We start from the raw sequence: 12,222 nt of genomic DNA on the forward strand, positions 1-12,222 counted from the left end.
ACACATGAGGTTGGGTGTGGTCCTGTAGAATGCACATCTGAGTCATGGGGTTCTCTTTTGGTTTCCAAAATTAGAGAGCTCTTTTTCTGTCTGACCTTCATAATAAGAGACTGCTTAAAGTGAAGGCTATACTACTATTATTTTGGTTGCAGCTCCAAAAAATGAAGAAGAAAGAATGAAAAAAATATATAAACATTTTTGTGTAAAGTCAAAGCTTAGCTGCCCGGAGACCTATTTTTGTTGGTTTTATGATCTTTCTCTGTCGACCTGCTCTGCGGAGTTTCCTTGTGTAGCCAATTCCTCCATTTCAGGAGCTGCGGGTTTATCTTTTAGTGACCGAGACTTCATAGAAATGCCTAGTCCCTACTGAACCTTCTTCCTCTCTATGGACGTCTATGGTTGGATACCGAATAAGTTCATGGGGCTCCTACATTAATAAATGGTGAGAGTTTGGGTCTGCAGAACTTTTGGAAATACAGCCCCAGCCATGTAGCAAACAAGACTCCTTAGATGTACAGTTAGGCCGGCCATACACCTTACACAATTTTGTACTCACACATGCACACAGGGCTTGGCCGAGCGTACATGTGTTCTCGAGGGACAGTGGAGAAATCCGTTACCAGTCACCTCTAACAGCTGCTTAACGCAACGAAAACAAAAGGATCAGCCATGTTGAAATCTAACAGCCCCATCCTTATTCTCCCTGACAACTGTCATCACGGGAGAGTTGGGAGGCCCTCATACAACATTAGATGGTTGGCCGGTCCTGAAGAAATCAACAGACTTGGTCGACTGACATCTAATGCGTTTGGTCAGTTTTTTACTGTCAGTTTTTGTAGAAGAGCCAATTGTGAATTTTAATTACCTGTAAAACTGAGATGAATGTCGGACTTTAATACTATGGCTTATCCTCAGGATAGATCATCAATATTAGATTGGCGAGAGTTTAGCACCCCCGCCCACACCAGAAACATGCGCCTGGAACGTCACAGCTCCATACACTGGACAGAGCTGGTTACTGCAGGATTCAGGTGAACGGGAGCAATGCTGCTGTGGTCAAAGCTAGTGCAGAACAGCTGATCGTCGGGGGAGTGGGGAGTTGGACCCCTGCCGACCTGATATCAATCACCTATCCTAAGGAGAGAGACCATTAATATAAAAGTCCCCGAGAACCATTTCAATGTATTTATTATTCATCTTGGGCACTCACCACCTATGACTGTTAACCCACACAACGTCTAAGGGTCCAGTTACACGGGCCAACGATATATAAGTTGATCTGCGCTCATTTAAAGGGTCTTTCACGTGTTATTTGCAGGTTGTCAGCAGCACATTCCTCTCTACACAAGGCGAAAAGAGGAATTTAGATGCAATCACCCAACAAATGAGCATCTTGTCTGATGCCAATCCTTGGTCCATGTCAAAGGGCCATTCAATTTTCTGGACGGTCTCCATGTTGGTGCATCCACCATGCCGTGTGTTGGATGTGCTGATGCTTGTTGTCCCATGCAGATGCCTTCAAGTTAACAATGTTGAAGCTCAGTTCAGCCGTTCCAATAAGATGGTTGCTCTTGCCGTAGGGTTTGGTGGAGTTACTGCTCCTTGTCGTAATGTTCCCACCTTACATTTAATAAGACCATACAATACCTGTTACGAGAAAGTAAAGGGCCCTTTACACGGGTCGCGAATCGAGCGTTCATCGGAATGGTCAAGGGACCAGGATGTTGAGCAGGGGGAAGCTCCACAGTCTACCTCTAGGGGGCCAAGGGCCTTTAAAGTGGACGAGTCTCTGAAAAAGCAGTGAACGAGTCTCTGAAAAAGCTAATGGCGATAGAATGGAAACACCCGGAGAAAGGTCCGGTTCTGACAAAAAGGTTTTAATTAATGTTTCCCCTGCAGGAAGGAGATTCGCAGGGTTGGTTTCCGCCTCCTAAAGTGGATATGACGATATCCAAACTCTCTAGGAGAACCTTAGTTCCCTCTGACGACGGCAGTAACTTAAAAGACCCCCTAGACAGACAAGCAGAATGTTCGCTCAGACGCAATTACTCTGCTGCAGCCGCCTCTGCGGCTATAGCCTGCAGTGAGGTCTCTAATTTTGTCCGCGCCCGCACACTCAAAATCCAGTCTGATCTGGATTCTGGGGTTGCCAGAGACGATATTCTGGACCAGTTTAAAACGCTTTTGCTAGGGATAGATTTTCTGTCCGATTCGTCCCAGCAGCAGCTAAAATTAGCTGCCAAATCTATGGCGCTCTCTTCGGCCAGCAGGCGTCCTCTTTGGCTGAAGCCATGGGCAGCAGACAATACATCAAAATTTAACCTCTGCTCCCTTCCCTGTTCCAGTCCAAAACCCTTGTTTCAATCCTCCAGTCAGAGGTCATTTAAGTTTGTACAAAGTTTTTTGGAATCAAAAAATTCCGGACCCATGGGTGTTAGAGGTGATAACATCGGGGTACAAAATCGATTTTATTTCCCTACCTCAGGAGAGGTTCATCCTGACGAGGGGTTTAATTCCCATCAGACAGTTAGTCCTGGAGGACTCGGTACGGCAGTACATACAAAAGGGGGCGTTGGAGGAACTTCCTCCTCGCGAGCAAGGTCGGGGAGTTTATTCTCCCATTTTTCTGGTCCCATAGCCATCAGGGGATTGCCGTATGATTATCAACCTACGCTATCTTAGGCTACTTTCACACTAGCGTTCGGAGCGGATCCGTCTGATGTTTCATCAGACGGATCCGCTCCGATAATGCAGACGTTCGCATCCGTTCAGAACGGATGCGTCTGCATTAAAACTTAGAAAATTTTCTAAGTGTGAAAGTAGCCTGAGCGGATCCGTTCAGACTTTACATTGTATGTCAATGGGGAACGGATCCGCTTGAAGATTGAGCCATATGGTGTCATCTTCAAGCGGATCCGCCCCCATTGACTTACATTGTAAGTCTGGACGGATCCGCTCACCTCCGCACGGCCAGGCGGACACCCGAACGCTGCAAGCAGCGTTCAGGTGTCCGCTCACTGAGCGGAGCGGAGGCTGAACGCTGGCAGGCGGATGCATTCTCAGTGGATCCGCCTCCACTGAGAATGCATTGGGGCCAGACGGATGCGTTCGGGACCGCTCGTGAGCCCCTTCAAACGGAGCGCACGAGCGGACACCCGAACGCTAGTGTGAAAGTAGCCAATCGTTTCATCAGGAAGAAGCGTTTCCGGATGAAAACCATTCGATCAGTTCTAAACATCCTGAACCCAGGAGATATGATGGTGACTATAGATCTGAAGGATGCTTACCTTCATGTTCCCATCCATCCAGCACACAGAAAATATCTCAGAGTTGCTGTGACCATAGAAGGAGTAGTGAAGCACTACCAATTTGCTGTGTTGCCCTTCGGCATCTCCTCTGCACACCTTTACAAAGGTGGCGGCTCCTGTTGTCGCGCATTTAAGACTTCTAGGGTTAGAAGTCGTTCCCTATCTAAAAGCCGCCTTTGCAGTCGTCCTGCAGACTCAGCTTCAGCAAGCTCTCCACACTCTGCAGAATTTAGGTTTGCTCATAAACTGGGACAAGTCACAGTTGATCCCATCTACCACGAGAACGTTCCTAGGGTTTGTGATCGACTCACAGCGAATGACCCTGTTCCTGTCTCCACAGAGGAGAGTCAGGGTAATAAAAGCTGCAGAGTTTCTACTTCCACCCAGATGGGTGTCTATCAGGGTTCTCTGGAGGATGTTAGGCCGCATGTCAGCATCTGCGAAGGCAGTTCCGTGGGCCTTATGGCATCTACGCCCACTTCAGGAAGAAGTTTTAACGGTTTGGAGTCGCAAGACAAAGGACTTGGACCGGATGCACTCCCTGTCTGTAAAAGTCCGTTCTTCACTCAGGTGGTGGAGGAACCTAACAGATGGGAGGTCCTTGATCCAACCCCGGTGGATTACGTTGACCACAGACGCCTCCCTTCTAGGTTGGGGAGCCCATCTGGAGGACAATCCAGTACAAGGTACATGGAGTCCTCGGGAGAGACTCCTCTCTTCCAATTTGAGGGAGTTGAGAGCGGTCAGACTAGCCCTTAATCATTTTGCTCTTCTCATCCGCAGTCAGGCGGTGAGAGTCCGGACCGACAACACAACAGTGGTCGCTTACCTAAACAGACAGGGAGGAACGAAATCCCAGACTCTCCTGAGGGAGGTGGGACTAATTCTCTCTTGGGCAGAGACCAACCTATCCCACTTAGTGGCGGTTCATATCAGAGGAGACCTCAATATAGTGGCAGATCGCCTAAGTCGGGGCCTTCCCGTTCCAGGGGAATGGTCATTGAACGAGAACATTTTTTCCAGGATTGTCCAGCGCTGGGGTACTCCAGAGATCGATCTGATGGCAACTCGATTGAATGCCAAAGTGAACAGGTTCTGCTCCCTTTACAAGGAGGACAATCCTGTAGCGATAGACGCTCTGTCCATAACTTGGAGGTTCAAGCTGGCTTATGTATTTCCTCCAATTTCCATGATACCAAGGGTATTGATAAAGATCAAGCAAGACCACACCTCAGTGGTAGCCATCATACCATTCTGGCCAAAGAGGTCTTGGTTCACCCAGCTCATGCAGATGAGTCAGGGCACATATTGGAGACTTCCCCTAATACAGGACCTAGTGTATCAGGACACATGTCCCTGTCTAGATCTTAGGAGGCTCAGTCTGACAGCCTGGAGATTGACAGGTCCCTTCTAGATGCTAGAGGGTTATCTGCGGAGGTCTGGAGAACAATCTCTCACTCCAGGGCAGAGTCCACAAACAGGAAATACTCTAGGATATACAAGATATTCCTTCTATGATGTACTGATAGAGAGGTAGTTCCCTCAGATCCTCCTCTCTCTGCAATTCTACAGTTCCTTCAGGATGGTCTAGACAAGGGTCTAAGCCCATCTACGCTCAGAGCTCACGTCTCTGCCTTGTCGGCATGTATTGGTAGGCCGATTTCTCAAGAAATCAGGAGGTTCCGGAAAGGAGCTCAGAGAGACTTAAACCTAGCATCCTGAGACTGACCCCTGAATGGGATCTAGCAATAGTTCTAAGGGGGTTGTGTTCCCCCCCCCCTTTGAGCCTTTAGAGGAGGTAGACTTGAGATCCCTATCTCTCAAAGTCACCTTTCTATTAGCTATTACCTCGGCTAAAAGAATTGGGGAACTTCAAGCTCTAGGAGCAGCAGAGCCGTACTAAACATTTCTCCAGGACAGGGTCCTGTTGAGATTCCTTCCAACCTTTTTACCAAAGGTTCCGTCATTTTCAAATATTAATCAGATGATAACACTACCAAAGTTTTCCCCTGCTCCAACTTCTCCAGAAGAGGAAAGGTTACTCACCCTGGACATCCTAAGGGTTCTAAAGGTGTATTTGGACAGAACAGCGGATTTCAGAAGATCAGAGAATCTCCTTCTAGCCTACTCGGGAAAAAACGGAGGGCTTAAAGCCTCCAAGCCCACTTTGAGTAGGTGGATCAAAGAAGCTATCCGTCTGGCCTTTCTGTCCCAAAACTTGTCGCCTCCGTCTTTTGTGTCCATTCGACCAGGGCAGTATCCACGTCTTATGCCGAAAGGAAATTAATTCCTTTAGACCAAATTTGCACTGCTGCCTCTTGGAGTTCCCAGAACACTTTCATTACACATTATCGTCTAGACGCAAGGCGAGCAGAGGGAGCTGCCTTTGGACACTCTATTCTAAGTGCTGCTCTCCCATAAAAAAAATAAAAAAAAGGGGGCTGGGAGGTTATATGTAGATATATCTGCTTACACTAAGATCTTTTCTGCCCTCCCAATTTGTGTAAGGTCCTTGTTACTTCCCCACTTGTGCTGCTGGTTAGGACGAAAGGGAAGCGTAAATTTTGACGTAAATTTGTTTTCCCTTAGTCCTAACAGCAGCACACAAATTTACCACCCTCTGGGAGATGTGGTTGATTACTTGTTAAGGAAAGCGACCCCGTCCAGACAGGGGGCGGATTATATAGGGGCGGGCATCAATTAATTAATTAATTAGATTACTTGGCAGAAATTTTTTGTTTCAATAAAATTCCGCCTGTCCTGACCAGCTTCACAGGGGCAAATCCCCCACTTGTGCTGCTATTAGGACTAAGGGAAAACAAATTTACGTCAAAATTGACGCGTCTCCTTCACTGACGAGCAGGAACGGTTCCTTCCTGACAATTGCCTGGTGAATTGTCCCATCTAAAGGGACCTTAAGAAGCTTTACCCAAAGCGCTGGCACCTTTTATGTGGGGATAAATTATTGGGACCCAACCGCCCAAAGCGCCAAATAGGGGTTTGAAAGTTGCTCTGACCAAACCCTTTAAAGCCTCCTCTTTCTGAACATATCTACAGTATTATGTGCCATGCTCTGCAACCTCCAGCCCTTCAATACAAAATGGATTAATTTTTTCCCCAGCAAAGTTTAGAGATGTAACGTGGCACAGGGGAGCATTGGCAGCAGATTCAAGTGGCGGGAACGGTTGATGCTTTAGGCCTACTACGGATCCGACAAATACAGACCCCTTCTGTGTGCAATCCACATTTTTAGACGTGACTATTCTGGTCCGCAACACGGCCAAGAATAGGGCATGTTCTATAATTTACGGAACAGACGTATGGAGGTGGACAGCACGCAGATGACATCCGCGTGCTGTCCGTTTTTTGCGGACCGATAGAAATGAATATGTCTTCAAAAAATGCAGATTGGACACGGTTGCAAAATACAGTCGTGTGTATGAGGCCTTAAGGTATATGTATAGCTGCTGACACACCTTGATGGGTTTCTTGGGTCACAATGGCATTGGGTTGTTGGAGATTTTGTTTCTGCTGATCTTGATTCCGCCTCCAGGAGATGAATAGCGATAGAGACTTCTTGCAGCCGCCAGACCCTCCTCCGTCTATAGACATAACATGAATGTATGGCCTAGCCTAGGGATGCTCAACCTGCGGCCCTCAGCTATTGCAAAACTACAACTCCCAACATGCCTGGACAGCCTACAGCTATGAGAGCATGCTGGAGGGCTGCAGGTTGCACAATAAAGGTCTGGCGGCAATAAAATACTTTCTAGACTCTAGAAGATCTATTGACTTAAAGAACCACAACCATTTTGTGATTAGGCTGTTAGATTTTGCACTGAACCACAACTATTTTGTGTTCAATGGTCGCTTCTACCACCAGCTCAGGGGCACAGCGATGGGGAGCCCATGTGCCCCGACTTACACAAATTTTCTCCTGGGCTGGTGGGAGGACACCATTGTTTTTACGGAGGAGATGACTAAATGGACCAGATACATAACATTTTGGTTGAGATTTATCGACGATATTCTGTTACTCCGGATGACTTCAGATGTTTTATGCGGGATTTAAATATAAACCATATTGGTTTTTTTTTCACGTATGAGTTCCAGCATCAGACTATAAGCGTCTTGGATTTACAAATTAGTAGGCGTGTTAACAATACCCTAACGACTACACTATTCCGAAAGCAAACCTCAACAAACAGCTTGCTTAGATGGGAAAGCTTCCATCCCAAGCCACTGAAACGGGGCATCCCCAAAGGGCAGTTCCTGCGAATACGCAGAAACTGCTCAGATCAGACTGATTTGAGTAGACAAGCCACTATATTGTTTCATCGCTTCAAGCTAGGGAGGCTACTCTGACGATTGTCTATATGAGGCCTGGAACCATGCTGGGTCTGTAGACAGATCTGTATCAATTCACTCTGAAGGGAAAAATAGAACATCACAAGATGTCATAAGGATTATTGGCACCTATGACACTGAATCCAAGCAGGTCCGTGAAATAATAGGACGCTACTGGTCACTACTAAAGTCTGATCCGGACCTGACTGATCTCCTCCCTGAGCGTCCATCTATCACCTTTAGACGTGGCCGAAGCATAGGAGATCAGCTAGTACATAGCCATTTTGAGGCGTCCCCCGCGCCAAATACCTGGCTTGTGGATAGGAGGAGTGGCACCTGTAAATGTGGCAGGTGTAAGGCCTGCTCTTTTATTGAGCTAGGGAATTCTACGCTAAGCAAGATTACGTATACACAGCCCGCAGCTTTGCGAACTGCAACACCGTTGGCTTGGTCTATATGGCACAATGCAGATGTGGCCTGAGATATGTTGGGAAAACCTGTAGGGCCTTTAAAAAGAGAATATTGGAGCACGTGGGTGACGTTCGCCATAGACGCGATAAACCACTGTCTAGACACGTTGTACTCCAACATGGAGCAGATCCTAATACACTACGCTTCTCCATGATAGAAACGATCAAACATTCTATCAGGGGAGGGGAGATAGATATTATTCTGAAACAGAAAGAGTCCAAGTGGATTCATATGTTAAAGGGAACCTGTCAGCAGTTTTATGGTGTCCTAACTAAGGGCAACATAAATAAGTGACTGATTCTCTTAGCAAAATGCTGGGTCACTTTCTTTAATTGACCGAGTCAATCTGCCAACATCTTGTATTGAAAAGCTCCAGCTGATAATGATGAGTCCTGAATATTCATGAGCTCCTGACTCTCCCCGCCCACCTGCTGCTGAGTGACAGTTTGTTTCCATAGGAACCAGCAGCAGGTGGGCAGGGGAGTGGCTAGAGCTCTGAATTAAATATACGCTGGACTCAATGACATCACGCTGGACTCAAATCAGCTCATTAGCATGCGGCATCTTTGTGTGTACATTATGAGGTAACCACCTGTCACACCAGTAAGTGAATACATCTAAGGTACTTTTTAGTAGTTAATGATTGTATATAATTAGTTAGATTATAATCAAATATCCACATGACAGGTTCCCTTTAGATACTATGTCACCATTAGGATTAAATGAGAACATCGATTTCTCTTGCTTTTTATAGCTGACCATGACTTACCTATCACGTCACCATATAGTGCCTGAGTTCCACAGTATGAGGACCACGTCATCGCAAAGCGCCCCGACCTCCCACTGAGGCGCGGTGATGTCACGTGAGTAGTGACGTTCCGTCGCGTGACTAAGAAACGCGGTGACGTAGAGTCGATGACGCCACATGCTCTCGCCCATCCATAGAGAGACTCATACTGACGACGGTGAGAACGCCGACACTAGCCCCTCCCACCAGCGAGCAGGGCAGGCTATTTAAATCGCTCTCGAGGTAATAGCCGGCGACCTCACACAAGGATCCAGTGAGACGCCGGCACATGTGCATGTGTGTTGGAGTGATCTGGATTCGGGCTCCATAGAAAGGAGGTTAGTGACATGATGATGGCTCTGGCTAACAATGTCCATCTTTCCCCTGGTTTTTCTACAGATTGCTCATGGGCCAAATTGGACCACCGGGGGCACGCCATAAATCTCAGTGACTGCATGGGACCATCCATTCCTAGTCTGGGCACGCAAGTAACATTATCTAACTTGCATGAGATGGCACATACTATCGATTATATGTGACCATCCCTATTTGGTTGTCTAGTGGTATATCATCAGGATTATTTATCTGAACATGGTGTGGAATTCTTAGAGTATCTTTACCCTAATGGGCTTCCGCTCCGTGCGTATTATCTCCACTGGGAATGTTTGTGTAGGCGCGTCCTGTGGTTCTCATGTCTGACAGGACGAGCTATTCAAGTATATCATATCTAAAAGGGTTATCTACCATGAATGTTTAATGCATTGTCATTAAGATTGATGGTTTTTGACAATTTTGCTATCTTTACTTAAGTGTTGATGCCTAGCACGACACTGAATTAAGTGTCCCCTGAAGAGCCCAGGTCATTGATGTGGGTGAAACGCGTTGGAATTAAGGTGCCTAGGTGGATGCCGCTGCTCTAGGGCAGCGATTCCAGGCGCTTTTTATGAGAAAATATATATTAAAAAAATCATATTTATACTAGTAAATGTGTTTGGCATCTGAATATATAATTATATACATAGATATCTGTAGGTGTCTTGGTATATACACTGCTCAAAAAAATAAAGGGAACATTTAAACAACACAATGTAACTCCAAGTCAATCACACTTCTGTGAAATCAAACTGTCCACTTAGGAAGCAACACTGAGTGACAATCAATTTCACATGCTGTTGTGCAAATGGGATAGACAACAGGTGGAAATTATAGGCAATTAGCAAGACACCCCCAATAAAGGAGTGGTTCTGCAGGTGGTAACCACAGACCACTTCTCAGTTCCTATGCTTCCTGGCTGATGTTTTGGTCACTTTTGAATGCTGGCGGTGCTTTCACTCTAGTGGTAGCATGAGACGGAGTCTACAACCCACACAAGTGGCTCAGGTAGTGCAGCTTATCCAGGATCGCACATCAATGCGAGCTGTGGCAAGAAGGTTTGCTGTGTCTGTCAGCGTAGTGTCCAGAGCATGGAGGCGCTACCAGGAACAGGCCAGTACATCTGGAGACGTGGAGGAGGCCGTAGGAGGGCAACAACCCAGCAGCAGGACCGCTACCTCCGCCTTTGTGCAAGGAGGAACAGGAGGAGCACTGCCAGAGCCCTGCAAAATGACCTCCAGCAGGCCACAAATGTGCATGTGTCTGCTCAAACGGTCAGAAACAGACTCCATGAGGGTGATATGAGAGCCCGACGTCAACAGGTGGGGGTTGTGCTTACAGCCCAACACCGTGCAGGACGTTTGGCATTTGCCAGAGAACACCAAGATTGGAAAATTCGCCACTGGCGCCCTGTGCTCTTCACAGATGAAAGCAGGTTCACACTGAGCACATGTGACAGACGTGACAGAGTCTGGAGACGCCGTGGAGAACGTTCTGCTGCCTGCAACATCCTCCAGCATGACCGGTTTGGCATTGGGTCAGTAATGGTGTGGGGTGGCATTTCTTTGGAGGGCCGCACAGCCCTCCATGTGCTCGCCAGAGGTAGCCTGACTGCCATTAGGTACCGAGATGAGATCCTCAGACCCCTTGTGAGACCATATGCTGGTGCGGTTGGCCCTGGGTTCCTCCTAATGCAAGACAATGCTAGACCTCATGTGGCTGGAGTGTGTCAGCAGTTCCTGCAAGACGAAGGCATTGTTGCTATGGACTGGCCCGCCCGTTCCCCAGACCTGAATCCAATTGAGCACATCTGGGACATCATGTCTCGCTCTATCCACCAACGTCACGTTGCACCACAGACTGTCCAGGAGTTGGCAGATTCTTTAGTCCAGGTCTGGGAGGAGATCCCTCAGGAGACCGTCCGCCACCTCATCAGGAGCATGCACAGGCGTTGTAGGGAGGTCATACAGGCACGTGGAGGCCACACACACTACTGAGCTTTATTTTGACTTGTTTTAAGGACATTACATCAAAGTTGGATCAGCCTGTAGTGTGTTTTTCCACTTTAATTTTGAGTGTGACTCCAAATCCAGACCTCCATGGGTTAAAAAATTTGATTTCCATTTTTTTATTTTTGTGTGATTTTGTTGTCAGCACATTCAACTATGTAAAGAACAAAGTATTTCAGAAGAATATTTAATTAACTCAGATCTAGGAGGTGTTATTTTTGTGTTCCCTTTATTTTTTTGAGCAGTGTACAGGGAGTGCAGAATTATTAGGCAAGTTGTATTTTTGAGGATTAATTTTATTATTGAACAACAACCATGTTCTCAATGAACCCAAAAAACTCATTAATATCAAAGCTGAATATTTTTGGAAGTAGTTTTTAGTTTGTTTTTAGTTTTAGCTATTTTAGGGGGATATCTGTGTGTGCAGGTGACTATTACTGTGCATAATTATTAGGCAACTTAACAAAAAACAAATATATACCCATTTCAATAATTTATTTTTACCAGTGAAACCAATATAACATCTCAACATTCACAAATATACATTTCTGACATTCAAAAACAAAACAAAAACAAATCAGTGACCAATATAGCCACCTTTCTTTGCAAGGACACTCAAAAGCCTGCCATCCATGGATTATGTCAGTGTTTTGATCTGTTCACCATCAACATTGCGTGCAGCAGCAACCACAGCCTCCCAGACACTGTTCAGAGAGGTGTACTGTTTTCCCTCCTTGTAAATCTCACATTTGATGATGGACCACAGGTTCTCAATGGGGTTCAGATCAGGTGAACAAGGAGGCCATGTCATTAGATTTTCTTCTTTTATACCCTTTCTTGCCAGCCACGCTGTGGAGTACTTGGACGCGTGTGATGGAGCATTGTCCTGCATGAAAATCATGTTTTTCTTGAAGGATGCAGACTTCTT

This window comes from Bufo bufo, chromosome 10 (genome assembly GCF_905171765.1).
Source record: "Bufo bufo chromosome 10, aBufBuf1.1, whole genome shotgun sequence".
In the NCBI taxonomy this organism is placed as follows: Eukaryota; Metazoa; Chordata; class Amphibia; order Anura; family Bufonidae; genus Bufo; species Bufo bufo.